This window comes from Glycine soja, chromosome 10 (genome assembly GCF_004193775.1).
Source record: "Glycine soja cultivar W05 chromosome 10, ASM419377v2, whole genome shotgun sequence".
NCBI lineage: Eukaryota > Viridiplantae > Streptophyta > Magnoliopsida > Fabales > Fabaceae > Glycine > Glycine soja.
Window position 1 is genome coordinate 33,718,911 of NC_041011.1, and position 6,699 is coordinate 33,725,609.

Below are 6,699 nucleotides of genomic sequence, written 5' to 3' on the forward strand. Positions count from 1 at the left end.
TTCATTATTTTTTAAGGCTTAAATATGTTTAAGATTCCTAATTGTCAGACTTTAATTTTATTTGGACAAGTTTTTTAAAAAATGAAAAAATAAGGAAAAAGAAAAAAAAATAAAAAAAAAAGCTAAAAAAGGGAAAAGAAGAACAATAATAAAATGAAAATAATAATAATAATAATAATAATAATAAGGATAAAGAGAACAGAAGAAGAAGGAACAATATAAAAAGGGGATTTCTAGGCATCAATTACACAGGAAAAAAAAACACAAAAAGAACATAGAAAATAAGAAGAGACATGAATCCCAAGGAGGTGAAAGGAGCTAACAGCGTCGCCCCATTTGGCACTGCAATCAGAGAAGAAGAAGAGGGCTCCAGGTATCCCCTCATTCCTTCCCTCTCATCTCTTCCTTTTCCCCTTCTTCTCTCCTTAGCTTTTCATTCCCTCTCTTCTTTCCTTTCATTTTTTTTTCGTTCTTTCTTTTGGTTTGTGGTTTGATTCATTGCATCTCACCAGTGAACCCCATGGCTACTAGCGAGATCCTTAGAATTTTGTTATTGATGCTTGTTGCGCATGATTTTAATGAAAAAAATGAAAAAAAAAAAGAAGTTGAAACGGGTCTGGTTTGTTAAACCTAAAACAAAATAAAAAAATTTATTTACACCACCATTTACACATACACCTTATTTCATTTTCAGCCTTGCTCATTTTCCAACAATCTTAAATAAAATAAATATTACTAGTACACCCCCTTTCTCCATGTATGCACCCTTACCACCTAGGCTGATGACCAGGCCCACCTTGTCAACACTCCATCAGTATTGACTAAGTCAAAGTGAACCCTTTGACTTTGACCCTAAAAAATGAGTAAATAATAATAATAATAATAATAAATAGGTAAATTTGTAGGCAATTCTTAATTTTATTTTTCTATTTATCTTTATTGTTTATATTATTCTTCAATTTGATTATCTTTTTATTGCCTAATTAGTTAGTTTAATTAATAATGTGTTGTAAATATTTTGCTACTTATTTATTTTATTTCCTCCCACGTTTTAACCCCGCTCCCTTAATTACTAAGTGTATTCCCCGCTTCTATTCTATCCATTTCTATTCCCATTTGATTTATTTGTGCACGTCTCTTCCTTTTAATTAGTTACATAGCGCTATATCAATTATTTATTTATTTATTGCAATTTTGCATTAGTATTCTTTAGTACGTGCTTGCATTTCGTGCACTCCATGCTCAATCTCCATGCTCAATTTTTGTCATCACCTTTTTCTGGAATAGAGTGAAGTTTGGCAGGCTCATTTGCAGATGAGGACGGTGCTACGGGTTGAGGTCCTTGACATTGCTTTCCCGACCTCAATGAAATGGCACTGACATTTTTGGGATTTTGGACAGCTTGAGAAGGCAGCTTGTCAGAATTCTGGGACTGTTGTTGATTCAATTGGGTAGCCAATTGTCCCATCTGATTGGTTAAGCTCTGAATGGAGGCTCTGGTCTCTTGCTGAAACTGCATGTTCTGCATAGTCATTTGCCTCACAAGTTCTTCGAGGGAAGGTTGTGGAGGGGCCTCAACTGTTGGCTGTTTCTGGGGTTGTTGCTGTTGTTGGATTGGTGGAGGAATGTATGGTCTGCTTGGGCCAGCAGCATTTTGGAAGGAAGGAGCAGGCTGCTGTTGTTGTTGCTGAGGGCTGGACCATCTGAGGTTAGGGTGATTCCTCCATCCAGGGTTGTATCTGTTGCTGGAAAGGTCATAATTGCTCTGCTGTGGTTGATTTTGCTGCTGAGGTTGAGGAGGTCTATTGTATATATTTGCTGCATAAGCTTCAGGCTGTTCAATTGCTCCAGGTTGCTGCATGGAAGGGCAAAGGTCTGTATGGTGGTCAGCAGAGGAGCACAAACCACAAACCCTTGCGACAGGTACAGATTTCTGATTCAAGGCCAGCTGGGTTACCAAGTTGACCAACGCATCCAGTTTGCCTTCAAGCTTCTTAGTTTCAGATGATGCAGATGGGTTTGTAGCTACCTCATGCACTCCTCTAATGACTATGGCATCATTTCTGGCACTAAACTGCTGGGAGTTGGAGGCCATCTTCTCAATTAAATTTCTGGCTTCAGTAGGAGTCATGTCTCCAAGGGCTCCACCACTGGCAGCATCTATCATACTTCTCTCCATATTACTGAGTCCTTCATAAAAGTATTGGAGAAGAAGCTGTTCTGAAATCTGATGGTGGGGTCAACTAGCACATAGTTTCTTAAATCTCTCCCAGTACTCATACAGGCTCTCTCCACTGAGTTGTCTAATACCTGAGATATCCTTCCTGATGGTTGTGGTCCTGGAAGCAGGGAAAATTTTTTCTAAGAATACTCTCTTAAGGTCATCCCAGCTCGTGATGGACCTTGGAGCAAGGTAATACAGCCAGTCCTTTGCCACTCCCTCTAATGAGTGAGGAAAAGCCTTCAGAAATATGTGATCCTCTTGGACATCTGGGGGTTTCATGGTGGAGCAGACAATGTGAAATTCTTTCAAATGTTTGTGCGGGTCTTCACCTGCAAGGCCATGAAACTTTGGAAGCAAATGAATCAGTCCAGTTTTAAGAACATATGGGACATCCTCATCAGGGTATTGGATGCACAAGCTTTCATAGGTGAAATCAGGTGCAGCCATTTCCCTTAGAGTCCTCTCACGAGGTGGAGGTTGTGCCATGTTCTGAGAATGTGCAAAATCAGAATGCTCAGAATCAGAATGCTCAAAATTATAATGCTCAAGATCAGGATGTTCAAAATCACCAATAACAGAATGCACAGATTCACCAGTTATGGAATGCTCAGAATGATCAAAAGGTATAAAATGATGCCTAACTAATCTATGAAATGTCCTATCTATCTCAGGATCAAAGGGTTGTAAGTCAGATGGATTGCCTCTAGTCATACACTACATTCAGCATGCACACAACTAGTTGCCTTGTCATGTAAATAAAGGTGTAGGTTTGAACTACAGCTACCCTCAAATGATATCCAAATGACTTGAAATTTTGTGAGCAACCTTATAAAATGATGAGAAGATAGCACAAAAAATTTCAGACAAAAATTCAAAGTCTAACTATGAAAGCTAAAAATGGTAAGTTAAGAAAAATAAGTGAATAAAACTTGAAAAATAAAAAACTTTTGACAGAATCGCTTTTTTTGGACGATGGAGACCTCATCCAGCCTACGGCGGGCTGCCACGGCGTAGGAAATTTTTTTCTACCCCAAATGCATATATAATAATTGCGATTTTGATAACCGGAGCAAAAGTTATGGCCGTTTGAAGTTTTGACAAACACAAAATTTGCTAGTTTTTTGGAACTTTCAAATCTGACCAAACTAAAGGCTCTAGCTATTTTTCCCACAAAATATGGATTAAAAGAAGTTACCACAAAAAAATTCAGCCAAAAATAACAACCCTAGCTACTAAAACAAAAAATCTCAAATAATTCAGCATGGGTGGTCGCTAAAATCCGTCTCTAGCTGATTTCTACTACTACTCTGTTTTTGCCGCAAGCTGATTTCTACTACTACTCTGTTTTCAAGCACAATCTTCACAGCAAAACACCCAAGACTGAAACAGGGGAAACGCTTAATGGTAAAACTGAAACAGAACACACATTAAACAAAACACCAGGACACTAATCAACACTAACACACATACTAACAATTAAAACACGAAAGGATTAAACACACAACACTAGCTAGCTGTTATGAACCTTTGGACACTGCTCCCCGGCAACGGCGCCAAATTTGATCGAGGCCGTACCCGAATCAAATAAACGTGAAAATGCAGTAACTAGGAAGTGATCCTAGGTCGTTTCCCAACGAGCAGTGACAAGCCAAATGTTCATAATATGCTTGCAGTAACAGTAACGATGGGGGGGGGGGTTTGGTTGTTTGGTAATTAAAGAGCAGAACAAATAAAATGGAATACGAAACTACTAATATTAAAAACGGGTTGTTTCCTCTTATTCAGAAGCCACTCTCTTATCCTGGGTTATGGAGAATTCGTCCCTAACAGTCAACCACTTAATCCAACCCTATTTCAATTTACTAAGCGAAAATCAACTTAGGGTTTTCAATACGTGATTAGGCACCACATACACCAGTTAGCCCTTCGTCCATTAAGCATGAACGCAAGTTAGGCTCAGAGGCAATTAATCGAACACGAAGCATGCACTGATTAATATTCACGAAATTGGGATAACTGGTGAAGGGAAAACTGCCAGGAAACCACATTACAAGCGAAACCTCAAAGAGAGTTGGGCTTCGTCCTCAAAAGGAAACAACACCAGAAAATCTAGCCTTCCATGGATTCAAACAGAAAACGCAATTGAAACATGAAGCAGAAACGTAAATGAACGGAAACGTAAATGAACAGAAACGTAAACGAACAGGAATGTAAAATGGAACAGAAACGTAAATGAGAGTAAAAGAAGAAGCAAGAACGAAATTGTAATTAGAAGCAGAAAACGTAAAATTGCATTACGAACTCAGAAGCAGCAAAACAGAAAAACGAAAAACCCTAAAACAAAGCTCTGAATAATGAATAGCATAACAGAATAGAATGCCCTGCACGAATCCCAAGGCAGCTATTTAAAAAGAGTCACTCAAAGTCACTGGGCCCTATTACAATACTCTGACCCAAAACGAAATAAACACTGAACAACATAAAATAAAATTGCGAAATTTCCTAATTAGAAATTAACTAAGGTAAGCGCTGCTTTATTTGCCCTCTTCAAGTCCACAACCAAAATCCGGATTAAGCCCAATGTTTCATTAATTCCTGAAATTAGATTAAAAACATCAAATTAGCTAAATGAGCCCAAATTATAAAACTGCCTAATTAATTGACAATTAAGACCAATCAATAATTAAAATGGTGCAAAAAGGGTTTAGAAAATAGAAGAAAATGATGGCACATCATAGGGACTCAAAACAAAATTCGGTAATTTATTAGGAACCTTAAACATATTTAAGTCTTTTTTTTATATTTACTTATCCTTATTATTCATTTTCTTTCTTTTCATATTACCTTGCACCATACTCTACTGGACTAATTGAGGGATTTTGGTTGAGTCGATTGAACATTATGCACAAATTGTTATAATCCTTAACTACCAAAGTTTGATTCCTATGGATAAAAAATACTTTATTGAACTAAAACCGTTAAACCAAATAATTATATATTATTGTTCATAGAATCTACATTGTCAATTTGATTTTGAAAATTAATAATATAAACTTGTTCAATCAAATTCTAAAATGGTGGGGGGTTGAAGCACATGTATGAGATCATAGGTTCATACCTGAGTGAGATCATGGTACACAAAAAAAATCAAATTCTTTTGGCCAAATTTGATCATATTTTAACTCTTTTTTTGCTCCTTTGAGGTCTCACATCACTACCAAAAAAAAGGTCTTTCATGACGGTTATAACATACATTCAAAGACGGTTTTGAACCATCTTTGAAGTCAATATCGTTAAAAGTCTTAACTTTCTATGATGGTTCTTAAAAAAACCGTCTTAGAAAAGGATATCATTCTAAGACAATTGTTAGCTAAAAATCGTCTTAGAAGAATATTCTTCTAAGACGGTTCTTGTATAATTTCTAAGACGATTTTTAAAACAACTGTCTTAGAATTATTTTTTTAAAAAAAATAAATTTAAAAATTATTGAGTATTCTAAGACGGTTCTTTGGAAAACTGTCTTAAAAAGTCTACTTTCTCATATGATTTTACAGAGAATCGTCTTAGAATGTCTTTTTTTAAAAAAAATTAAAACATTTGAAGATTCTAACATGATTTTTCAATTTTCTCAAAAACTGTCTTAGAAGGGTACCCTTCTAAGACAGTTTTTCTAAGAATCGAGACAAACCGTCTTAGAATGCATTTTTTTAAATAAAAAAAATATTATCATTAAAAAATTGAGCATCTTACTTTTATTCATAACACCAGCAAGGACCTCAAAGCCTAATTAAACATTAATTAATGCACCAAATCACGCATAAACATAGGCTAACAACAAAAAAGTGGAACCACTAATAAGATTAACACAATCAATTAATCAGGCTTAAGGCACGAAAGAAGCATTCCATTTCAAGCCCAAGCACAAATTAAAAATAACTAAATAAATTAAAACGAGTTAGTATATATAGAAATAACAATTTTCTTTTTCTAAATCAATAATTATAAAAAAAAAAAACAACTATTCCTACATCAGACAATAAACAAAATAACAAGAGGTTCAAATTTGAAACATCATTAATATAAATATTATTTTTAGAAATATATATTTTTTAAAATAATATTACCTTTTAAATAAATATTTATTTTTTAAAACATCATTGATATAAATATCATTAATTTCATCATTTTGATAGCGAATAAGTATTAGGGAAATTTTAAAAATTTATGTGGAGGCCTCTACGTAAAAACATTTCAGTGTAAAAAGGGAAGCATAAATAATGAATAAATGAGTGAAAGTGTAGTTTTTCAAGCATTTTTATGTGACCATTAAATTAAATATATGAACAAAATGATTCTATGAAAGCAAATATACATATGATACAATTTTTTATTTATTGAGAAGAATTAAAATAACACCCTTAACAAATGCTGGCTAATGAACATTGTAAGGACAAAATAGATAAGCATAAGTTATC

At 34.9% G+C, this 6,699-nt stretch overlaps 1 non-coding gene across 1 annotated transcript; it reads left to right on the forward strand.

The window, feature by feature from the left end:
* Nucleotides 1–2,225: 2,225 nt before the first annotated feature.
* Nucleotides 2,226–2,332, forward strand: LOC114372714. Its single transcript, XR_003658283.1, has one exon. It is a non-coding gene; the product is annotated as a small nucleolar RNA R71 (small nucleolar RNA).
* The last annotated feature ends 4,367 nt before the right edge of the window (nt 2,333–6,699 follow it).